This window comes from Pristiophorus japonicus, chromosome 1 (assembly GCF_044704955.1).
Source record: "Pristiophorus japonicus isolate sPriJap1 chromosome 1, sPriJap1.hap1, whole genome shotgun sequence".
In the NCBI taxonomy this organism is placed as follows: domain Eukaryota; kingdom Metazoa; phylum Chordata; class Chondrichthyes; family Pristiophoridae; genus Pristiophorus; species Pristiophorus japonicus.
This window is the reverse complement of record NC_091977.1, coordinates 411,296,642-411,322,880: the sequence shown is the minus strand read 5'-3', so window position 1 is coordinate 411,322,880 and position 26,239 is coordinate 411,296,642. Positions and strand designations below refer to the sequence as shown.

At 44.0% G+C, this 26,239-nt stretch overlaps 1 protein-coding gene across 5 annotated transcripts in view; it reads left to right on the top strand.

Annotated features, from left to right (window-relative positions):
- fam110b (family with sequence similarity 110 member B) overlaps nt 1-26,239 on the top strand; it is a 183,345-nt gene that overhangs the window by 7,489 nt on the left and 149,617 nt on the right. For 3 of the 5 annotated variants that reach the window (XM_070875707.1, XM_070875663.1, XM_070875672.1), the window contains exon 2: nt 2,503-2,569. The exons of the other annotated variants lie outside the window; for them this stretch is intronic. The gene's annotated coding sequence lies outside the window, so the exon portion shown is untranslated. The remainder of the gene's footprint in view (nt 1-2,502; nt 2,570-26,239) is intronic. 5 annotated transcript variants of the gene reach the window in all.

Genomic DNA, 26,239 nt, shown 5'->3' with positions numbered 1-26,239 from the left:
ATGTTTGAAGTGCATCTTCATGGCACCGGAAGTCGAATTCCTGGGGAGGAAAATTGTTGCTGACGGCATCAGGCCTATGGACTCGAAAATCAAGGCTATCAAAAATGCACCCAAGCCTCCGAATGTGACGGAGCTACATTCGTTCTTTGGTCTACTCAAATACTTTGGTAATTTCCTACCTAGATTGAGCACTTTATTAGAGCCACTGCACATGCTGCTAAGAAAAGACAACAATTGGGTTTTGGGTGCGCCTCAAGACAGAGCTTCTGAGAAAGCTACTAATCTGCTTTGCTCTAACAAGCTGCTGGTACGTTATGATCTGTGTAAGCGTCTAGTATTGACCTGTGTTGCTTCGTCATATGGAGTTGGTTGCGTGCTCCAACAAGCTATTGAGTCGGGTGAACTACAACCTGTTGCGTATACTTCTAAAAGTTTGTCAAAGGCGGAAAGAGTCTACAGCATGGTAGAAAAGGCGTTTGATAAACATAGAAACATAGAAAATAGGTGCAGGAGTAGGCCATTCGGCCCTTCTAGCCTGCACCGCCATTCAATGAGTTCATGGCTGAACATTCAACTTCAGTACCCCATTCCTGCTTTCTCGCCATACCCCTTGATCCCCCTAGTAGTAAGGACCTCATCTAACTCCTTTTTGAATATATTTAGTGAATTGGCCTCAACAACTTTCTGTGGTAGAGAATTCCACAGGTTCACCACTCTCTGGGTGAAGAAGTTCCTCCAGTCATTTGGCCAGTCATTGCAGCCCAAAGGTATCTGCAAGAGTTTTTTTATGGAAGTGTCCTCGGGCCAACCATCTTCAACTGCTTCATAAACTTTCCTCCCTCATAAGGGCAGGAATGGGACTGTTCACTGACGATTCCAGGTTATTCAGTTCCATTCACAACTCTTCAGATAACAAATTATCCTATGCCCACCTTCAGCAGGACTTGGATAACCTCCAGTCTTGGGCTGATGTGTGGTATGATTTGCCACACAAGTGCCAGGTAATGGTCATCTTGAACAATGGAAAGCTTAGCCATCTCCTCTTGACCTTTTAATGGCTTCATCGCTGAGATCCGCACCATCAATATCTTGGGAGTCACCATTGACCAGAAGCTAAATTGGACAGTCAAATCACCACAGTGGCTACAAGAGCAGGGCAGAAGTTGTGCACCATGTGATGAGTGGTTCACCTCTTGACCCCATAAAACCTATACTATCTTCAAGGATTAAGACAACATTGTGATGGGATATTTTCCACTCGCCTGGATGGCTGCAGCCACCGCTACTCTCCAGAAGTTCAACACCATCCAGGGCGAAGTAATTCGCTTGATTAATGTGCCTATAATTAGATTCATTATCCACCCCCTCCATCACTGGCACGCTGGCTGCAGCATGTACATACTATAGGATGCACTGCAGCAACTCACCAAGCTTACTTCGACAGAAGCTCTCTCCTCTGTAACCTCTACAACCGAGAAGAAGGACAAGACTAGCAATGTTGTAGGAACAACATCACCTCCAAGTCACACACTGTCCAGACTTGGACATGTATATCGTTGCTGAGTCAATAACCTGGAATTCCCTACCCTGCACCATTGTAGGAACACCATCACTATAAGGGCTGTAACATTTTGAGGAGAAGGCCCACAATAACTTCCTTGGGGCAATTAGCAATGGTAAATAAATGTCATCATGGCAGAGTTGCCCACATCTGAAACAAATTAAAAAAAAAACATATATGTAACTGTGTGCCTTTGGGGGTAACCCAAGCCACATTTTTAAAAAAACTTTTTTGGGTAGGCAGCAATATGGTTGGATATAATTATTTTGATAAGTTAACTGAAGAATACCTCATTGCTGGAACACCCTTTGGGAGAAGGCATTCATTTTGCTGAAACTCATAATTAACCAAATTACATTAATGCAGAAACACCTCCATTTTTTTTAGCCTTTTTAGTTTTCATGCCAGCACAGATTTATGCTGTTATAGTTAAGTTATAACCAGGAACAGCGATTTGAATTATGTTTTGGAGTTTAGAATCAGAAATTTGCTAATCTTTTCCACTAAAATGTAGTAATGCCCCCGTACAAAACACAAAATCCGTTTTTACACAATGTGAAAATGCTGTTTGTGTTACTGTGCGGCTGTGGATCTGAAGTTTGTACTTGGTGTAATATGCAAGTCTCAGCAGGTAGCTCTGAAGATGGGGAGGAGCATTGGCATTGAATATCAACAGACTAACCTGACCTTTATTGCATCATGTATTCCAACCTGTAAGGTGAGATCACTATCGTCAACTAAATGTATTATCCTCTGGTTCCTTTGTCAGCCAGACTCAATTCAATTTGCATAACTATTGGCTGGAGCACTTGGTTGTCGAAAATGTTTCTGGTAGGAGGGAAGCCAATTCAGAGAACAGGAGGAAAATGGCACACTTGTCTACGATCTGTTGATATATGTCTACAGCATACATAACTGGTAGATTTTTCTTTACTATTTAGATTTCCTGATCTTGTATAGAATCAGAAATCTGATCCAGCTGTGGAAAGAAAAGAACAGGCAATAGCTGTAAGTGAGAGTTTTGATTCTGCTTGTGTGCTTTGGCTGTTTCTGGTACTGAGCATTGCACCTGTATGAGTCTCCTGATTTATTGCTGGAGTGTATTTCAGATTCCGATTTGCTTCAGCAAATAAATGTTAAAGTATGCAATATCATAAATTATATGAGCATGATCATTTTTCTGCCTTGTTTATAATTATGTGGAAGTACTATGCTGCCACTTTTGAGATATTAATATCCCAATCACCTGCAAGAAGACTAATCGTAAATTGTAATGTTCAGACATTTACCTTTGCTTGTTATCTTGGAGAGAGCATGAATGTACAATGATCCATTCCTTTATCTATTTTATCCTCCCTTCTGTAAGTCATGTCAGGATGTTTTCTGTGTTGAAGGTGCTATATAAATACAAATTATTTCTTTGAGGGTATGGGCAAACTATTGCCCTAGTTACTTAGTCTAGCTTATTTCAGCCTTAGACCTCTGTCACTAACCCTGCTGCAAAACCCAGGAAATCCCCATAACTCTAGTTGGGCAGTCATGGGGAGGTCCTGTGATTCACATGTCCTTAGCGGATATAGGGTACATCTAGGGAAAGCTCACTATAACAGGTCATAAAATCCAGCCAAAAAGTATGGGATATGACCAGGAAATGCTAGGTCTTGTCTTGTCTTCTCCCCCCCGCCCCCCCCCCCCCCTCCCCAACCAGAAGGTGCCCCTGTGGCCCTCTTACATAGGCCATTCTGGAAATCTGGACTTCTCTTGCGTGTGCCTCTTCTCCATTATATACAAGACAGGAAGATTTTTGTTTGTTGTCAATGGGTTCTGCTAGTTTGGCCCAGTCCTCTCCAATCTATATTCCATAGGTTGTAACAGGAAAAAACATATGGTATGGATTTCATATAGAATGCCCCTAAAACAAGCTTATGACATTTATGCATCTGCAATATATATAAATTTATAGTTACGATAGTTTAAAAAAAAAAATTAGATCTCAGATTTAATGGGTCTGGTGCATCTCGGTCGGAGTCTTACTTCTGGTAGATTGAAGTTATGACAGGAGTGGGCTGTAGCATCCATGGATTTTTGAAGTCCTATTGTCTTGGATCATTCCCAGTATGATTGAATTTGAGGTCTCATTTTACCTTCAAGTTCCAGTCATGTGTATAACTAATGAAGCAAATCTGCACAAAGAAAAGTCAACGAGGTCAATTTCTGTACTGTACTTGGGGAATGAGAATTTAGAGTAGGCTAGCAGGGCATTTATACACACCTGTTCTTGTTTGGTATATATGTTCCAAATATTTTGGGATCTTCTGCAGATGAAGTTAATTTGTTGGACATCCTGTGTTTAACAAAAAAGAGTCAAATCTGTGAGTTTGAAATTTAAAGATTTGTCAGTGGATTTTTTTTGTTGAGGTTATTCCACAGTTGCCCTTATTCTAGAACACCACAATGATTTATTTATATGCAGCAGTTTAGGAGTGGCCATCCTTTCAAAACCCAATTTAGTTCCCGCAGAAACTGGTACTCCATTGTGGTAAATGTGGGTTCAATTAAAATGTTATACTTGAAAATATCCATATAATCTATGCATTGCCTGACTATACCATGTACATTGCATGCATATGTTTATTATAATTACAGCAAGAATTTCACTGAGCGCACTAAGTCAGGAATGTTTATCAATGTAACTTCTAATGTGCTTTTAATTTGAGTTGTGATAACAAAAAAAAGCAGCCATCACATTTTTATATCTTTGGATTATTAGTTTCCAAAATTTGCAATAGTTCCATCAACTAATAATAAAAAAAATCCTGATTTTAATTTATTCAGATGCAAGAATATGTCTTCTTTTTAAAAAAAAAAAGTCAAAAACAGAAGCTACTGAGGTGTGCCGTATCAGGGTACATTTCCATGAATAATTGGTAGGATACTGAAATGTAGAGGAACAGAGGGACCTTGGAGTGCATGTCCACAGATTCTTGAAGGTAGCAGGCCAGGTAGATAAGGTGGTTAAGAAGGTAGACGGGATGCATTCCTTTATTAGCTGAGACATAGAATATAAGAGCAGGGAAGTTATGCTGGTATAAAATTCTGACTGGGTTGGATAGACTGGATGTGAGGAGGCTGTTTCCCCTGGCTGGGAAGTCTAGAACAAGGGGTCACAGTCTCAGGATACGGGGCGTAGGGGCTGGTGGGTCTGTCAGCTTGCCTTCCTGGCCAGAGCGGTTGCGAGTCGCTCCCACTCTCTGGTTCTCGAGTTTGGATTTATTAATCGGGGTATGATAAAGTGCAGCAGACAACTGTTTTGTACAAAGAAGGTTTGAGTTTTATTCACGAAAGCAAATAACACAAATACACTCCAATAAAACTGGAAAATCTTGCTAAAAAGGTTCTAAACGATGGGGAATACTTTATTACAAGTAATAAACACAACAGAAATACCTCCTACCTCCCACTTACTCTCTAACTAGGTCAACCTCTAGGGCGCCAGGGATTCATGCTCACCAGATCCTTTCCTTTGACAGCTAGGGCGGTTTCGGGGTTCTTTGGTTATAGCTGGTTTGCCTTGCCGTACCCCGGACGTGGTCGAAGACCTCTGCTGCGTATTGAAGCCGTTGGGGCGAGTCCGCTGATGCGGTTAGACGCGTTTTGGATTTATCTCTGTTGAGTACCCAATTTCCTTTGTTAGCAATAGGGTTTTAAGTTCTTTCGATAATTTTTACCCGCTGGATAGTCTCGGCACATTGTAGAGTGGGAAAACTTGCGTGGACCCCGGTTTTCTTGGTTGATTTTCCTGGTTGGTTTCGTCGGTCGTGGTGGTCCGGTTGATGGCTGTTACCAAGTAAGTTGGTATTGATGTTCCACAGTTTGGTTTTTGAAGTTCTTTTCTCCGATGTCGAGATGTTTCATGCTGTGTTTTTCTCACTGTGTGCTCTCGATCTTGATCTTGTTGTTCCAAAGTGATGGTCAGAAAAGTTTTTCCTGTGATGGTCAGAAATAGTTCTCTTGGTACGATAGACCCTCAATTATACTCTGAGAGGCTGCTTAAACTTCGCGCCAAACCTAATGTTTCTTTTGTGTTTTGCTGGCCATTGATTTTAAGTGGTCTTCTTTGTATAAGTTTTGGCAGGCTAGCTAACTGAAACTTGATTAAATGTTTTAATCTGGCATTGATTATACTTTGGGATTACGATACTCTTTATTTATGAGCTGATGAACTCTTGTCCATTGTAATAGCACTGCTTTGGCTTCGGGAAGTCTGGGCTGAGCCAGATATTTCTATGCATGTTGAAAAGGTGTTGGAATATGTATGTGATATTTGGATCCTGTGGGTGGGGTGGATAATATTTCTTCCATGGTTGATTGGTTAAATGCTAATATTTTCTGGGAGCCTCACTATGGTTAAACAGCTCCCCCAGACAAACTGATTAGCTACAATATCCAAATTCTAAAGATAAAGGTTGATCCCACCCCTCTGTCTCTGCAGTTTTTCCCCACAGACCCAAACATGCCTTTTAAAATCCCAAACTTGGTTAAAACTTGTAGATTTCTTCCATATGCATTTTAGGATCCCAAACTTTGTTTAATAGGCCCAAATCGAATTTCCTTTTCAGTGAGTCCAAACACTGGGGGGTTCCCACGAATTTTGGAATCTTACAGGGGTAGGAAATTTAGGACCGAGATGAGAAGTTTTTTCACTCAGCGGGTGGTGAACCTGTGGAATTCTCTACCACAGAAGGTCGAGGAGGCCAAGTCACTGAATATATTTAAGAGTGAGATATCTAGATTTCTAGAAATAAAAGACATCAAGGGGTATGGGGAAAAAGTGGGAATATAGTGTTGAGATAGAGGATCAGCCATGATCATATTGAACGGCGGTGCAGACTCGAAGGGCCAAATGGTCTTCTACTGCTATTTTCTATGTTTCTATGTAACTGTATACAACACTAGTTAGGCTACAGCTAGAGTACTGTGTGCCGTTCTGGTCACCACATTACAGGAAAGATGTGATTTCACTAGAGAGGATACAAAGGAGATTTACGAGGATGTTGCCAGGACTGGATAATTTTAACCACGAGGAAAGCTTGGATAGGCTGGGGTTGTTTTCTTTGGAACAGAGGAGGCTGAAGGGGGACTTGATTAAGGTATATAAAATTATGAGGGGCTTAGATAGAGTGGATAGGAAGGACCTATTCCCATTAGCAGAGAGGTCAATAACCAGGGGGCATATATTTAAAGTAATTGGTAGAAGAATTAGAGGTGAATTGAGAACTTTTTCCACCCAGAGGATGGTGGGGATCTGGAACTGTGGTGGAGGCAGAAACCCTCGTCGCATTTATAAAGTATTTGAATATGCATTTGTACTGTAATCTACAGACCAAGAGCTGGAAAGAGAAATTAGACTGGATAGCTCCTTTTCGGCCGGCACAGATGGAATGGGCCAAATGGCCGCCTCCTGTGCTGTAAACGTCTATGATTCTATGAACACTTTAATAGGATTGAGGAATTCAAAAGTTAAGTATTTATATTTCCACTAGAAAGCAGTGGCTGAATACTGAGGCAAAAGTCTGAAGAAGGATTACGATTATTGATTTCCTCAATTTCTGAATTGCTAGGTTTCTGTGTATTTCATAATTTCCAAAACAACTCGTGATCTGTTTCAAATTCCAGTGCTTCCATTCCAGCAACTACTAACAATTGATTCAGTGAAGTGCCCAGTATTTGAGAAAGCTGTATTCAGCTTTCCAAAGTTCTATTAATCCATTTATTGATACCAACATTGTTGTTGCTCCATCTACAGTAATGGCAGTAAGCTTCTGAAATTGTACCTTGGTTTTCTGAATAACGGACATCACTGCTTCCTTGATATCTATGCCTCATTTTGATCTTTTAGTGATGAACAGGTCTTTTTTCACAACCATCAGACAAATATGGACAAAGCATTGCTGCGATTTGACCTCCGCATCATATGGCTCATCTAATGCAAGATTTAAATATGTACGTCGCTGCATGTCTGAATGAATGATACTGAACGGCAATCATGAGGGACTATGGAGCATCCTCCTCCGTTTCGGCTGTCCCCAAAAGTTGGTCGTCATCCTCCACCTACTCCATGACGACATGCAAGCCGTGATCCTGACCAATGGACTCATCACAGACCCAATCCACGTCCAGACCGGGGTCAAGCAGGACTGTGTCATCGTACCAACGCTCTTCTCGATCTTCCTCACTGCAATGTTTCATCTCACTCTCAACAAGCTCCTGGCTGGAGTGGAACTAAACTATAGAACCAATGGGAACCTGTTCAACCTTCATCGCCTCCAAGCTAGATCCAATGTCGTCCCATCCTCTGTCATCGAACTACAGTACACGGATGACGCTTGCGCCTGCGTACATTCAAAGGCTGAACTCCAACATCTTCACTGAGGCGTACGAAAGCATGGGCTTTACACTAAACATCCATAAAGGTCTTCCACCAACATGACCCCACCACACAACACTGCCCCCCCCCCCCCCAGTCATCAAAATCCACGGACAACATGGACCATTTTCCATACCTCGGGAGACCACTATCAGCAAGGGCAGACATCGGCGACGAGGTCCAACACCGCTTCCAGTGCGCCAGCACTGCCTTTGGTCGCCTGAGAAAGAGAGTGTTTGAAGACCAAGACCTCAAACCTGGTACCAAGCTTATGGGCTATAGGGCAGTAGTGATACCCGTCCTCCTATATGGCTCAGAGATGTGGACAATATATAGCAGACACCTCAAAACGCTGGAGAAGTACCACCAGTGCTGCCTCCGCAAGGTCCTGCAAATCCACTTGGAGAATAGACACACCAATGTCGGTGTTCTCGATCAGGCCAACATCCCCAGCATCGAAGCACACTTGACCAGCTCCGTTGAGCGGGCCACATCGTCCGCATGCCCGACACGAGACTCCCAAAGCAAGAGCTCGACTCAGAACTCATACACGGCAAGCGAGCCCCAGGTGGGCATAGGAAACGTTTCCAGGACACCCTCAATGCCTCTTTGATTAAATGCAGCATCCCCACCGGCACCTGGGAATCCCTGGCCCAAGACCGCCCTAAGTGGAGGAAGAGCATCTGGGAGGGTGCTGAGCACCTCGAGTCTCGTCGCCGAGAGCATGCAGAAACCAAGCACAGACAGTGGAAGGAGCTTACGGCAAACCAGACTCCCCGCCCACCCTTTCCTTCAACGACTGTCTGTCCCACCTGTGACAGAGACTGCAATTCCTGTATTGGACTGTACAGTCACCTGAGAACTTACTTTGAGTGGAAGCAAACCTTGATTTCGAAGGACTGCCTATGATGATGATGATGATGGCTCATCCAATGCAAGATTTAAATATGTACGTCGCTGCATGTCTGAATGCCGTTCAGTAACATCCCCTGAACTTTGTGGGCCAATTACCCTTGCACTGGTGCAACTTCCATGGTGCTTTTTTAGCTGATTTCCCACCAATAGACTCGTTCTAATACATTCAGTGAAATTCTTGTCGGGTTTCACACCCCCAGCCGACGAAGGAGGGAAATTTCTGTTGTAGGCCTTGGCAGCCTGCAGTATTGTACTCCTCCAGTATCTATTTCTGGGGAAGCCAAACAACATTTTAATTTTAATTAAAATAAAGATTTAAAAAAATCTGAGTCAGAGAGATGATCAATTACCCTGCGATTGATTGCACAAGCTGTTGGGGTGAAATTAAATGTTAAAACCTTCAAATGCCATAGCAAAGGTGTATGTCAGGAACACCTGATATTCCTAGCATTACTATGGTGCAAATTGTGGGAAATAAGTTTCATGATTTATCCCTATTGTTTCCATATTATCTCAGTATGTTAACTCGTGTTTAGACAGTCATATTGAGCATCCGGAGAATCTCTGAAATGGTGCCAAAGCCGGTCGAATACCTGCCCGCCCGATTTTCCACGCACTCCACTGGAATTGTATTGAGAATTTGGCATAACTCCAGAGGAAGATCTGCCCCAAGTGCTTTCTTGTATGATAAGAATGTGCAGATCTGAACTTAGCGCTTGCAGTTGCTTATTACCTGGCCATAGGATATCTGTGATATCATTGAAGCACGAAATGACTTGCAGAGTAAAACTTTTCTGTATGGCACTTCCATGCAACTTGATACGAAGCTGGAATCAGAGTTCCTGCTTTGTTAGCAAATTTACTGACTTGCTTCATTCTAGTTTTTCAAGCTGACTTTGCAAGATCTTTGATTTTTAAAAAGTAAGTGTAATCCTTGGAAAATCCTGGTCAGTGCAGTCCTGGTGAGTGCTAAAATTACATTGTAGATTTGAACTGAGATTGATTATAATGACTAAGAAGGCACTTAAGGGGGAGAAATTGAAAGCTTTAGCAGCAGCGCTACAGCCATGAAATGTTGAAATGATGGCGGTCGGCGCTCTACCGCCAGTTGGTGGTGGTTCCATCAGCCCGGGCCTTTTTCGAGCTGCCGGTAAACACTAGCAGCAGGACATTTAAACGACAAGATCGTGACGACAGTGAGTGTGTGATGTTTACCTGACGCCCGATCTCCAACATTGGATTTAGGCACTTGCCTTACCACCAGCGCAGAAAAACGACAGGGAGAACTGTCGTCTACCAGCAGGAAGCCGCCACCGCGATATTTAAAGGCACCATCCCCAATCAGTTGCATCTGACATGGTTCAGTTTCAGTGGCTGTTTGCTACTTCCTGCAATTGAAAAAGCTTTCTTTAGTTATTTCATTTTTTTTGGTAACAGGGAGTGTTGATTCAAGTGCAGAAGTCCCTCATTATTTTTTAGAATGACTTCTGCTTACAACACTTGCTCTCACAGTCATGGGGCTGTACTGACAGTCGACCTCGCCCTCCAGGATCTTCGGCAGAGGCAGCGAGATGGACGGGGACCTGCGTCAGTGGCAGGAGGAAGAGGGCCATGAGGGCTCTCAACATGAGGCCTTGTCCAGCTAGGGTCTTCCGAGAACACTTCTCCTACCTCCACTTAAGCGAGGAGCAGTGTCTTAGGAGGCTACGCTTCAGCAAGGAGGTGGCCACAGAACTCTGCCACCTTCTGCAACCAGACCTGCAGGCTGAGAGCAGGGTGACCACGGCTCTCCCAGTGGCAGTCCAAGCCACCGTGCCCTTCAATTTCTAGTTTTTACATTGCATCTGCAAAAAAAGTGAACTCACACTCCAGTAAGATCAGTGATATTCCTTATACTTTCTCTTCTGTTTACATTTTTCTGCCATCTTAGTGTATACTGTGGGGAATCATGAACAGAGTCATCAGTGTACATGTAGATGCTGATCCCAAGTCTGCAGCTGATGTCGTCGAGGGACAGTATGTAGATGTGAAGGAGGTGACAAAGGATGGATCCTTGGGGCCTCTGGTGGTGACAGTGCAGTGCTGGAAAGAGAGGCTATTGCTTGAGATACTCTGGTTACGATTGGGTAGGTAAGATTGAACCAAGCAAGAACCGTCCCACAGAGCTGGGCAGTAGAGGAGAGGTGTTGCAAGAGGTTGGTATGGTCAATGCTGTTACAAGCTGCAGAGAGTTGAGAGTGACTTTCTAATTTACTTCATCTCTTTTTTTAAAATTTGAATTACTTTTATCCCAGGTTATATTCTAGAATATTGGAAGTGCATTTACACAAGTTATGTAAGTGTTATTACCTTAAGCTGCCTCGGGCCTAATTGCTGAATTTTCCTCCCTAAACCTCTCTGCCTTTCAGCCTCTTCCTCCTCCTTTAAGATGCTCTTTAAAACCTACCTCTTTGACTAAGCTTTTGGTCACCTGTCCTAATATCTCCTTACGTGGCTTAATGTCAAGTTCTGTCTGATAACACTCCTGTGAAGTGTCTGAGGACGTTTTGCTATGTTAAAGGTGCTAAACAAATGCACGTTGTTGTGTTAACTGCTACTGTTCAAGTCATTTTTTTGGATGGGTAGAGGAGTAAAAAGATGTACGCATTCTCTTTGTTCTCCCTCCTCTCTCCTCTCTCCTCTCTCTCTCATCTCACTGACTTGGCCAGTTTAATATGAAATTGTACAATGATTTTAAAGTATGATGCTTTTAGTTAACAGTATGCTCAGTGGAGATGTATATATCACACTGTCATGCTGTACTGAACAGAATAAACCATTATTTATGTTGTAAGACATCCAGAAGTAAAATGAATTGGAATCAGTGGGGAAAAGAAGTGGTTTAAGTTCTTACTATTTACATGTGCAAAGGCATGCAGATCTGAAGGACAGGAAAAAAACAGTATATTCCTGCTCTGAAAATGTGTTGAGATTAAAAGGCAGCAGAGGAAAAGGCTATGGTTGCCTCATATTTTTATTTCTAACTCCTTGAATCATGGGGTTGACAATTGAGTATGTGTTTTCTAAAATTATGGAGGAATATTTCTTTTTAAATCATATGATCAACAAGATAGAAGTTGTTAAAACACACACCATTCCACCAATTATAAATTTAGTCATATCAGGATTTTAACACATCTTTTATGCTGGGAAACCATGCTGGTCATAGATTTTCAATTTAAATATGAATGAAAAAAATCTGACAATTTTTAAGAATTGTAGATGTGTATAAAAAAAGTACACAGTTCAATCACTTCCAAGGGTTATGATAATTAGAGTTTCACTTTTTTTAAAAAAAACATAATGAGCCTCCACAGAATACTTTATAATTCAGGTTATGAAACTTACATTTTGATAATTATATAGTCAAGAGTTTATGCCATTGTTGTAGATTTAAATATTGTCATGTTAATTTCAATAACTTATGCAGAATAGTAGTGCTAAGGTATCTTTTCTGAATTCTCAAATATGGAACAAACTTGTTATCTGGGTAGGATCTCTGAAACAACCTCTTCCTCTATAGTGATTTTGATATAAACCTTCATAAATTTACATTGCAGTTTTTCAAACTAAGTTTCATTTGTTGATGGACTTTGGACCTGCAGTTCCCAAAACTTTCCACCACTGGGGGTTTCTGTACCTCATGTCCGAGACTGTTGTAGACTAATTGATAGAGATTGATTGCCATTATTAGTCAACAACTCCATTATCATATCCTGCGACTACCAGGATGGTGGACGGTGAAAAAGACGAACGATGTTTTTTTTGCCTCGCAATTCCTATGCTTTCCTATGATTGCTGCCTGAGAACTCTTGAGTACAACTTTAATGATACGATCACTTAGGTTGACCTGAAGCAGTTTTGGGTGTTTATTCACACAAAATAGAGTAGTATAATTGACGGCAGAGTGCATTAAAGCTAACTGATGTGAAACTCCTTCCGGGAGGTCATCGCAGTTTCAGGTTTATGCCAACTGCAATATAACTTCAACCTAGAGCGCTGCTGCAATTCAAAGCTTTTAAACCACTGAGTGGAATATTTTAGTGTTTGGGAAATACAGATGTTCCCACTGCAGTTTCCTAACATTAACTATTAGCTTTTGCAGAGTGGAATTCTGCACATGTCAAATCATGTGCACACAGAGCTTCATTGACACTGCATTTCACTATGGGTCAGACTAAGGCCACTCTACAGTAATTACAGCCTGTCGACCGCTCATTGTAATTGGCAACTAAAAGTCTCTGGTTGTTTACTGCAGTATAACTGCAGCCCAAGAGTGAGGCCTATGACAGTTATTTAAGATTTGCTTCCAGGGACGCTAAGAGGCTGCAGGGTGACTTGGACAGGTTAGGTGAGTGGGCAAATGCATGGCAGATGCAGTATAATGTGGATAAATGTGAGGTTATCCACTTTGGGGGCAAAAGGACAGAATATTATCTGAATGGCGGCAGATTAGGAAAAGGGGAGGTGCAACAAGACCTGGGTGTCATGGTTCATCAGTCATTGAAAGTTGGCATACAGGTACAGCAGGCGGTGAAGAAGGCAAATGGTATGTTGGCCTTCATAGCTAGGGGATTTGAGTATAGGAGCAGGGAGGTCTTGCTGCAGTTGTACAGGGCCTTGATGAGGCCTCACCTGGAATATTGTGTTCAGTTTTGGTCTCCTAATCTGAGGAAGGACGTTCTTGCTATTGAGGGAGTGCAGCGAAGGTTCACCAGACTGATTCCCGGGATGGCAGGACTGACCTATGAGGAGAGACTGGATCAACTGGGCCTTTATACATTGGAGTTTAGAAGGATGAGAGGGGATCTCATAGAAACATATAAAATTCTGACGGGACGGGGCAGGTTAGATGCGGGCAGAATGTTCCTGATGTTGGGAAGTCCAGAAAACCAGGGGCACAGTTTTAGGATAAGGGGTAGGCCATTTAGGACTGAGATGAGGAGAAACTTCTTCACTCAGAGTTGTTAACCTGTGGAATTCCCTGCTGCAGAGCATTGTTGATGACAGTTCATTGGATATATTCAAGAGGGAGTTAGATATGGCCCTTACGGCTAAGGGGATTAAGGGGTATGGAGAGAAAGCAGGAAAGGGGTACTGAGGGAATGATCAGCCATGATTTTATTGAATGGTGGTGCAGGCTCGAAGGGCCGAATGGCCTACTCCTGCACCTATTTTCTATGTTTCTATAAATGATTTCAGTGTCTGAAGCCTCTTGATGAAAAGACCTTGGCGAGGCCTCAGTTAGAATACTATGTCCAGTTTTGGTCTCCTCACATATTGCAGCTTTGGAAAGGGTGCAGAGGAAGGCAACAAGATTAATAGCCAGTTACTGGCTCAGAGCTGGGACTCTACACTTGGAGGAGAAGTGTTAAAGAAAGAAGGACCTGAATTTATAAAGCGCCTTTCATGACCTCAGGACGTCCCAAAGTAGTTTAAAACCAATTAAATTCTTTAGAAATGTAGTCACTATTGTAATGTAGGAAACGCGGCAGCCAATTTGCACACAGCAAGGTCCCACAAACAGCAATTTGATAATGATCTGTTTGTGATGTTGGTTGAGGGATAAATATTGGCCAGTACACCAGGAATAACTCCTCCTCTCATTTGATCGAAGTTTATAAGATAATGGGCCCAAGTTTCCACACAATAAAAAAACGGGTGCCCCTTCCCTTCGCCCCCCCCCCCCCCCCCGCGGGAAAGAACGGGCGCCTCCTCTGTCTCCCCCCCGCGGGAAAGAACGGGCGCCTCCCCGCCCCCCCCACCCCCTCCGGCGGGAAAGAACGGGCGCCTCCTCTCCCTCCCCCCCGCGGGAAAGAACGGGCGCCTCCCTGCCCCCCTCCCTCCGGCGGGAAGAACAGGCGCTTCAGGCTGACTGCAGCATTCTCCGTGCCTGAAGCACTTTCACACAGGTAGGAAGATGGTTTATTTAATTTTTTCTTTGCTTATAAATGTTTATTCAGGTTGGATTTATTTGTATAATATTTGTAGAAGTATAAATAAGGATTTATTGTAGAATTTAATGACTTCCCTTCCCCCCCCCCCCCCACCTCGTTCTGGGCGCCTAATTTGTAACCTGCGCCTGATTTTTTAATGTGTAGAACAGGTTTTTTCAGTTCTACAAAAATCTTCACTTGCTCCATTCTAACTTAGTTTGGAGTACGTTTTCACTGTGGAAACTTTGAAATCAGGCGTCAGTGGCCGAACATGCCCCCTTTTGAAGAAAAAATTCTGTTCCAAAGTGGAACTGTTCTACCTGACTAGAACTGCAGAAAAAAAAATGTGGAGAATTGCGATTTCTAAGATAGTCTGTTCTCCACCAGTTGCTCCTAAAAATCAGGCGCAAATCATGTGGAAACTTGGGCCCAATGAAGGGACTTGATTGTGTTTGTGCAGAAAGTTTGTTTCAAGTAAATAGATTAGGGAGGACCAGGTGATACAATACAAGTTATGCAAAGCCAGAACTAGGAATTGGTTCTTTTCCCATAGAATATTGCACCTGTGGAACAGGCTGCTGGCTCATGCGGTGAATGCTGAGTCATTGAATCCCTTCAAGCGAGAATTGGTCCTGTTTCTGGCTGGAGTGGAGATCAACTCGTACAAAAGTTAGGTATTGTCTCTCATTAGGGCCAGAGTAGTTTATATTTTGTTCAGTAACTTATGGAATGTGAGCGTCGCTGGCAAGGTCAGCATTTATTGCCCATCCCTAACTGAGAATGTGGTGGTGAGCCTTCTTGAACTGCTGCAGTCCGTGTGGTGAAGGTTCCTGTTCGGGAGGGAGTTCCAGGATTTTGATTCAGTGACGATGAAGGAATGGCACTATATTTCCAAGTCAGGATGGTGTGTAACTTCGAGGGGAACTTGCGGGTAATGGTGTTCCCATGCGCCTGCTGCCCATGCCCCTCTCGGTGGTAGAAGTGGTTTTGGAGGTGCTGTCGAAGAAGCCTTGGCAAGCTGTTGCATTGCATCCTGTACACACTGCCGCAACGTTGCGCCGGTGGTGGAGAAAGTGAATGTTTAAGGTGGTGATGGGGTGTCTGGACGAGTTTTGATTGCCTAAAGGGGTCGGAGAGGAATTTTCCACATTTTGTTTTTCCTAATTGGCCTGGTTTTTCGCTTCTCCCAGGAGATCACATGGCTTTCAGGTAGGGTGGGGATATATATATTGTGATGCGCAAGGCATTGTAGGTGTGTGTGACAGGCTGGGTGGACCAGGGTTTTTTTTCCTATCTGTCTTTTGTCATATGTTCATAAAAAATGCCCCTTTAAACATGGAAATCTTGTATTGTTCCAGCATAGCTGTTTTTGTCAGCTTTCATAAGATGTGCTTAAGGTATATTCCCCAATAAACTTAATACTGTTGAACATAATTAACTTCTAAGTGTCAGCTTGGCTCACTGGTAGAGTTTTCGCCTTTGATTCAGATTGTTGTGGGTTAAAGCCCCACTTCAGGATTTGAGTGCATAATCTGGGCTGACACTTCAGTCCAATACTGAGGGAGTTCTGCATAGTCATAGGTGCTGTCTGTCAGATGAGACATTAAAATGAAGCTCCATCTTTCTGTTCAGGTGGTTGTAAAAGGTCACCTGGCACAATTCATCCTTCAATCAACACCACCATTGTTTATTTATCTAGTTACTGTTTATGGGTTCTTGCTATGTACAAATCAGCTGCTGAATTTACCAACCAAACAAGAGTATCACTACTTATCAAAAGTAATTCATTAATTGTGAAGCTCTTTGGGATGTCCTGATATAAAAGTCACTATATAAATGCAAAGTTCATTTTTTCTGAATAAGTTTCACCATTTTTTAAAAGTATTTTGATCGTTATGAAGCTCCAAATAGTCTTGAAATAAAAACAAAAAATGCACTTCAGTTCTGTCTTGCCTCTATAGATGTAGGCTGGTCTGTGTATTTTTAGCATTTTTAATTTTTATTTCAGATTTTCAACTTCTGCAGTTTTAATTTTTTTATTTTAACTTGAGTGGTCAAGTCTGTACTGTACAGTGTAATGAGGCTCATAACAGTATTGTTTGACTTCATAATTGAAATTATCTCCATTCTCCAGACCACAGTGTCATTGCAGTTTGTGTCTGTTGTTTTGCATGGTACATGCTGTTCTGGAACACAATCTGTACTTAGGAATTTTTTTGTTCCTCGGATTTTCAAACACAAACTGTATATGTAAAATCAATCAACATTTTACAACACACGCGAGACATTCATACACACATGATTTAATTTCAATTAACTATAGCGTACTTTTTGAAAGTACAAATTTTCAAGGTTTATTTTGTGCATATAATAATTCTTTTTTATTTTGGCTTTCCCTTTTCATATTATTGGAGCATAGTAATACTAGTACACAGTACAGTTTGTACTCGTCATAAAATTAGTTTGCATGAATAAGAATGAGAGCTGTAATAATCAATGATAATTAAAAACATTTTACTAATAGCCTTCATACACATGTGCAGCTAAGCCAAAAAGCATTCGAAGACGCCTCCGTACAGCCAAGCTCGAGCATTAGACACTAACTAAAAATATGAGTTTAGATCATGACTGTAACATTTCTAGTAAGCTAGGCAGTTATATGCTTGAATTATAACCAGAAGGTTGCATGTTCTAGCTTTAGGGTAGCCTGTTACACTAACTCGTTCTCGGCTTGGTTAGGCCAGTTCTGTCTGCTCCTGGCAAAACAGCTTCACGAAGGAGGGAGAGCAACAGGTCAATGTAATTTGCTGATCTTTTGCAGATAATGAACTAGGGTTAACATTGTATCTGCTTGATTACTTGGGTATAGTAGCATAATGGTTATGTTACTGGACTAGTAATCCAGAAGCTTGGATTAATAATCCAGAGAGGCAAGTTCAAATCCCATCCTGGCAGTTTGTGAATTGGAATAAAAAGCTAACATCAGTCATAGTGACCATTAACCATTTGGATTGGTGTAAAGATCCAACTGGTTCACTTTTTAGGGAAGGAAATCTGCCGTCATTACCCAGTCTGGCCTATATGTAACTCCAGACCTACAGCAGTGTGGTTCACTCTTAACTACCTTCTGAATCGACCGAGCAAGCCACTCTGTTATAACAAACTGCTACAAAAAAAGTACAATTAAAAAAAAAAAGCAGACAGACACTCGACATTGACCAAGGCTTCGGATTCGGACCCGACAAAGGCATGCCGAGCCCAGTCAACCCTGCAAATTCCTCCACACTAATATCTGGGGACTTGTGCCCAAATTAGGGGAGCTGCCAAACTAGTCTGACAAGGAGTTAGTGTGACAGGCTACCCTGAAGCTGGAACATTCAACCTTCTGGTTATAATTCAAGCGACAGTGTGACATAATCATACTCACCGAATCATACCTATCCCCATTCCTGGGTATGTCCTGTGACAGCAAAGTGCTATACAGTCAGCAGGGAGTAGCCCTGGGAGTCTTCAACATTGACTCCGGACCCCATGAAGTCTCGTGGCATCAGGCCATGGGACATTACATGAGCAAGGTAAAGTCGTGCTAATTACCACCCACCTCCTTTCCTCAGCTGATGAACACCATTTGGAAGAAGCATTGAGCATAGCAAAGGCAATGTATTCTGGGTGGAGTGCTTTAGTGTCCATCACCAAGAGTGGTTCGGTAGCACCACTGCTGGCTGAGTCCTGAAAGCCATAGCTGTCATTTTGGGCCTGCGGCAGGTGGTGAGAGAACCAACACGAGAAAAAAACCTACTTGACTTCGTCCTCATAATCTACCTGTCATCGATGCATCTGTCCATGGCAGCATTGGCAGGAGTGACCACCGCACAGTCCTTGTAGAGACAAAGTCCTGTCTTCACACTACGCTGAGGACACCCTTCATCATGTTATGTGACACGACCATCGTGCTAAATGGGATAGAGTCAGAACCGATCTAGCAACTCAAAACTGGGCATCCATGAGTTGCTGTGGAATTGTATACCACCAGAATCTGTAACCTTATGGCCCGACATATCCCTCACTCTACCATTACCATTAAGCCCAGGGACCAACCCTGGTTCATTGAGGCGTGTAGGAGAGCATGCCAGGAACAGCAACAGGCATACCTAAAAATGATGTGCCAACCCGGTGAAGCTACAACACAGAACTACATGCATGCTAAACAGCATGCTATAGACAGACCTAAGCTATCCCACAGCCAACGGATCAGATCACGCTCTGCAGTCCTGTCACATCCAGTTGTGAATGGTGGTGGACAATTAAACAAACAATGAGAGAAGGCTCCATGAACATCCCCATCCTCAATGCTGGCAGAGCCCAGCATGCGAGTGCAAAAAAACAAGGCTGAAGTGTTTGCAATTATCTTCAGCCAAAACCGCTGAGTGGATGATCCTTCTCCTGAGGTCCTCACCATCACCGAACCCAGTCTTGGGCCAATTTGTTTCACTCCACGTGATATCAAGAAGTGGTTGACTGCACAGGATATGACAAAGGCTATGGGCCACAACAACATCCAATCTGTAGTGCTGTAGAGAACTGACTCCCGTCCAGACGGAATTCCTCATCGGCGTCAAGCCCCGAAACCTCCCTCGGGAGCCTCACAACTTGAGCCTCCTCCAGGAAATCCCTTCCGTGCCTTTCAGTTCTGCGCGGAGGGGATCCCTGTACGGGCTGTTCTTGCACACTCTCCACTTTGCCATTCTCGTCTGCCGTCCGGACATGCCATGGCGCACCATCTTGCATTCCAGAGGAGGCGGGGGTCCCCAATGGAGTGCTCTCTACGCGGGAGTCCGCCCTTTATTTATTGGGGACTTGGCCTGGAGGGTGGTGCACGGGGCAGTCCCATGCAATCGATTTTTAAGTCGTTTCATGGGCTCCCAGGCCGCCTGCAATTTCTGTGGTCTGGAAGAGTCCGTGTTCCACGTTTATGTGGAGTGTGCGAGGTTGCAGCTCCTGTTCCATTATTTGAAGGGGCTTCTCCTCAAATTCTGGTTGCACTTCAGTCCCATGCTCCTGATCTTTGGGCACCCTGCGCAGAGGGGAGCGGGCAGTTTGGAAGGCCTCTTCGTAAGACTGCTCCTGGGCACGGCCAAGGTGGCCATTAACCGGTCCAGGCAGCGGGTGGTCGAGGGGGTCGTTCAGCCTGACTGCCTGCCTCTCTTCTGTGGTTACGTTCGAGCCAGGGTGTCCTTGGAGATGGAGCATGCGGTGTCCACTGGTACGCTCGTGGCCTTTCGCGAGAGGTGGGCGCCTGAGGGACTGGAGTGCATCATCACCCCCGGCAATCAAATTCTAATTTGATTAAAGGTTTCGGTTACAGTCTTAAATTGTTAATTTGTGGATTCTAGTGCCCTTGTCAAAAGGGGATATTTGATTTAAGTATCAATGAAATAGTTGTAGTGCTGTAGACTTGTGCTCCAGAACTAGCTGTGCTTCTAGCCATGCTGTTCCAGTACAGCTACAACTCTGGCATCAATCCAACCAAGTGGAAAATTGTCCAGATATGTCCTGTCCACAAAGCAGGACAAATCCAGTCTGGCCAATTACCGCCCCATCCGTCTACTCTCAATCATCAGCAAAGTGATGGAAGGTGTCATCGATAGTGCTATCAGTCGGCACTTAATTAACAATAACTGCTCACCGATGCTCAGTGTGGGACCACTCTGCTCCAGACCTCATTACAGCCTTGGCCCAAACTTGGACAAAAGAGCTGAATTTCAGAGGTGAGACTGCCCTTAACAACAAGATTGCATTTGACCGAGTGTGGCACCAAGGAGCCCTAGTAAAATTAAAATCAATGGCAATCAGGGGAAAGACTCTCCACTGGCCGGAGTCATACCCAGCACAAAGGCACATGGATCATGATCAGTCTTGCAATTCCAGACAACCCAGCTCAGTGCTTGCTGGATCTACCCACAGGAGAGCTTGTGCAAACCATGAATGAGTAGGCTGCAAGATGATGCATCACCCCTTTGGCATAATGCAACCCCCACTCATCAAACAGGAAGCAAAGAGTAGGAGTAAATGGGTACTTTTCAAAATGGCATGCAGTGACTGTGGGGTACCGCAAGGTTCTGTGCTGGGGCCCCAGCTGTTTACACTGTACATTAATGATTTGGACGAGGGGATTAAATGTAGTATCTCCAAATTTGCGGATGACACTAAGTTGGGTGGCAGTGTGAGCTGCAAGGAGGATGCTATGAGGCTGCAGAGTGACTTGGATAGGTTAGGTGAGTGAGCAAATGCATGGCAGATGAAGTATAATGTGGATAAATGTGAGGTTATCCACTTTGGTGGTAAAAACAGAGAGACAGACTATTATCTGAATGGTGACAGATTAGGAAAAGGGGAGGTGCAACGAGACCTGGGTGTCATGGTACGTCAGTCATTGAAGGTTGGCATGCAGATACAGCAGGCGGTTAAGAAAGCAAATGGCATGTTGGCCTTCATAGCGAGGGGATTTGAGTACAGGGGCAGGGAAGTGTTGCTACAGTTGTACAGGGCCTTGGTGAGGCCACACCTGGAGTATTGTGTACAGTTTTGGTCTCCTAACTTGAGGAAGGACATTCTTGCTATTGAGGAAGTGCAGCGAAGGTTCACCAGACTGATTCCCGGGATGGCAGGACTGACCTATCAAGAAAGACTGGATCAACTGGGCTTGTATTCACTGGAGTTCAGAAGAATGAGAGGGGACCTCATAGAAACGTTTAAAATTCAGACGGGTTTGGACAGGTTAGATGCAGGAAGAATGTTCCCAACGTTGGGGAAGTCCAGAACCAGGGGTCACAGTCTAAGGATAAGGGGTAAGCCATTTAGGACCGAGATGAGGAGAAACTTCTTCACCCAGAGAGTGGTGAACCTGTGGAATTCTCTACCACAGAAAGTTGTTGAGGCCAATTCACTAAATATATTCAAAAGGGAGTTAGATGAAGTCCTTACTACTCGGGGGATCAAGGGGTATGGCGAGAAAGCAGGAATGGGGTACTGAAGTTGCATGTTCAGCCATGAACTCATTGGCGGTGCAGGCTAGAAGGGCTGAATGGCCTACTCCTGCACCTATTTTCTATGTTTCTATGTTTCTAACTGACATATCCTAATTAGAACCAGTGATGTTCAGCAACCATCTGCAACTGGAGAAATAACTAGCAGTCTGGGGCATATTCTTGGAGCTCCAGCTTAGCAGAAACTATCCACCTCAAACAACAACCCACCCACTAACCAGCATGACTTCTAGTATGCAGGGGTCCCTCTCTCAACTCCCCATTACTAGACCAAAGTAATACCCAAAAATCAAGACCAAACAATTTGATACAATCCTTGATCCGGGTTGTTCCCAGTGTGCAGTTATGCCAAGAAGCCTCAATTTATTAATACTCCCTCCCAAAAGCTTTACTAAATCAAAATGTATATTGGCTTCATAAAATTTATATGTGAGTGTGCACTTCTGAGAATTCAATTGTGGAAAAGGACTGGGCAAGATAAGTTAAAGTATAGACAGATACATCCCAGTTCTGTATCTTTAATTTGTTGCTGCAATGCAGTAAAACAGGACTGTCCAAATTTTTGGAGCTGGGAGCCAGATACACAAACAATCTGCAAAGGGATATAGACAGGCTAAGTGAGTGGGCAAAAATTGGGCAGATGGAGTATAATGTGGGAAAATGTGAGGTTATCCACTTTGGCAGAAAAAAATAGAAAAGAAAATGAAATTTTTCTCCATTTAAATTATAAAGGTGCTGCAGTATAGAGGGACCGGGGGGGTCCTTGTGCATGAAACACAAAAAGTTAGCATGCAGGTACAGCAAGTAATCAGGAAGGCAAATGGAATGTTGGCCTTTGTTGCAAGGGGGATAGAGTATAAAAGCAGAGAAGTCCTGCTACAACTGTACAGGGTATTGGTAAGGCCACACCTGGGGTACTGCGTACAGTTTTGGTCTCCGTATTTAAGGAAGGATATACTTGCATTGGAGGCTGTACAGAGAATGTTCACTAGGTTGATTCCGGAGATGAGGGGGTTGCCTTATGAAGATAGATGAGTAGGTTGGGCCTATACACATTGGCGTTCAGAAGAATGTGAGGTGATCTTATTGAAACATATAAGATAATGGGCTCAATTTTCCCCAGTGATTTGTCGTTTTTTTTGAGCAGGCTGCTTTTTTTGGCTTAAATTTAAAAATCCACAGTTTCCCCAATCCATTTGCACCAGCGTAACTCAGATAGTTACGATTTTTTTTGTTAAGTTTTTTTTTCAGCCAAAGAGGGCGTAACCAGCCACCCACGCCAATTCTGGCCATTTAGGAAACTTTGGCCAGCTGAGAGTTACTCCAGTTCTGCTTAGGCCAGCGTATGTGGCCTCTCCAGAAAACCCTTGCGGAGAGTTAAAGAAATTGGCGCAGGTAAGTAAATTGGAGGAAGCCATTCGGCCTGGGGGTTAGGGGCGAGGAGCGGACCCGGAGTGCACTTGGGGCCAAGGTCGGCGGGGGAGCGGATCGGCAAGCCCTTCGGCCTGGGCTCGGGGCGGAGAGCGCTGGTGCAATCCCTCCCTCACTACGACAAAATCACCAACCTCCCCCCGGATGCCCTTGCACGGCACCGTCTTGACGCCACAGCAAAAGAAACCTCTGACCCCCTCCCCCCACCCCACCCAACAACCTCAACCCATACCCTTCCCTCTGCCCTATCGACACGTTTAAAAACAGCACAGAAAACACACCCTCCTTCCTGGCTACGGACAATGATGAAACCCCATTGGCAGGCTTAATATACCACCACAAATCACCCCTCCCAGCCGCTCCTTCACAATAAAACCTCTGACCCTCTCAACAAGCTCGGCTCACACCCTTACCTCAGCCCCATCGACATTGCTAAATCTGAGCTGTACTGACCATTCGAACTACGTCAAAAGTGTAAGTTTTTATTCCCTGCGCATGCGCAGAAGGCCCGGCTTTGTTTTTCGGCGCAGACAGCAGGCTCCACCCCCCAGGTGACTGGACACAATGCATGGCTCAGGATTCGAGTCACAGATCGGGGAAAGTTTGGACAATTATTTATGGCGCATTTCTAGGCCTAAAAACTCGGCGTAACTCTGGCAATACACCAGAAAATGGGCTTGGGCAAAATTGAGCCCATAGAGCTCAACAAGGTGGACGCAGCGAGGATATTTCCACTCATCGAGGTAACTAAAACTAGGGGACAAGGGGCTCAATTTTCCCCAGTGATTTGCGCTTTTTTTTTGTTGAGAAGGCTGCTCTTTTTGGCCTAAGTTGGAAAAACCACAGTTTCCCCAATCAATTTGCAGCAGTGTAACTCAGTTCGTTATGATTTTTTTAGGGCAGTTTTTTTTCAGCAAAGGGGGCGTAACCAGCCACCTACACCAATTAGGGAAGTTTGGTCAGCTGAGAGTTACTCCAGTTCTGCTTAGGCCAGCGTATGTGGCCTCTGCTGAAAAACCTTCTCTAGAGTTAAGGAAATCAGCGCAGATAAGGAAATCGGCCCAGCAGATGCCCGGACGCACTAAAAGAATTGAAAAACACACAGCAGCAACTTGCCTCCAACCCACGCTCGAAGGCTGTCCGGTCCCATTCTCGGTCCCCAGTTCACACACGAGAGAGAGAGAGAGAGAGAGAGAGAATATGTATGAATGAGAGAATGAGAATATGAATGAATGAGACCGGACCGTTTGGGCGGGGTTGGAGGTAAGTTGCTGCTGTGTTTTTCAATTCTTTTAATGTGTTGGGTGCTGGCTGTATGCTTCAGTTCGCATCGTGTCCCTGGTTACGATGGCAACCTGATCTCTTTGGCGCAGATCAAGGCTCCACCCCAAAAACTAAAGGTCGGGTCAGGCCACGCCAAAATGAAGAAATCCAACGGGGAAACTTAGAATCTTTTTTTTTTTGGAATACTTAGGCCCCAAAAAATCGGGCGTAACTCTTCAAGTACGCCTAAAAAATGCTTTGGCGAAAATTGAGCCCATAGTCTCAGAAGAAGGAGCCGCCCATTTAAAACTCAGATGAGGAGAAATTTCTTCTGAGGGTTGTAAATCTATGGAACTCTCTGCCCCAGAGAGCTGTGAAGGCTGGGTCATTGAATATATTTAAGGCGGAGATGGACAGATTTTTGAGCGATAAGGGAGTAAAGAGTTATGGGGAGCGGGCAGGGAAGTGGAGCTGAGTCCATGATCAGATCAGCCATGATCTTATTGAATTGCGGAGCAGGCTCGAGGGGCCAAATGGCCTACCCCTGCTGCTATTTCTTATGTTCTTATGTACACATGTTAAAACTAGTGAAATGTCGGTACTATGTTGTGCAGCAATGTATTTTTCCCCCTCTCTTCCAGTCCACCAGAAATATGACTCCTCTCTGCGGTTCAACTGAAATGTGACTTCCCCCTCGTCCACCAGAATTTGACTTCCCCTTCATGTGACTTTGCCCTCATTTCCACCAGAAATGTGATTTTCCGCTCAGCTCCACAAGAAGTACGATTTTCCCCTCGTGTCCACAAGAAAAGTGATTTTTTTTCCCCCCCCGCCTTGCAAAGAAAGAAAGACTTGCATTTATATGGTGTCTTTCACGACCACCACGTCTCAAAGCACTTTACAGCCAATGAAGTACTTTTGGAGTGTAGTCACTATTGTAATGTAGGAAACACAACAGCCAACTTGTGCACAGCAAGCTTCTACAAACATGTGATAATGACCAGATAATCTGTTTTTGTTATGTTGATTGAGGGATCAATATTGGCCAGGGCACCAAAGAAAACTCCCCTGCTCTCTTTCAAAATAGGGCCATGGGATCTTTTATGTCCATCTGAGAGGGCAGACAGGGCCTGGGTTTAATGTCTGATCCGAAAGACGGCACCTCCGGCTCCCTCAGTACTGCACTGGAGTGTCAGCCTAAATTTATGTGCTCAAATTCCTGGAGGGGGACTTGAACCACAACTTTCTGACTCAAAAGCGAGTATGCTAACCACTGAGCCACAGCTGCCACATGTACAAGAAATGCGCCCCTTCCCCAGTCCGCATTCCCCTCCACTTTCCATTCTCCCATGCTGAAGCTTGAAAAGTTCAGTTCTTAAATCTCGCAGGCCTGAGGACTGGTAAAGGCTGATTCCTTGAATGGTGTTCCAGAAGTTGTCAAAATTCACAACCCAGAGAGCAAACTTTTTCAGTCTGCCAAAACCATGAAGTTCAAACAGTTAAATTTGAAATCGCTTTTGTGCACAAATAAGAAAAGACCAGAGATTTCTGTGGGCAGCTAAATGGAGATTATGGGCCTCTTCTGGGATAGCCCTGGTATAGGGCCAGAGATTGTGATAAT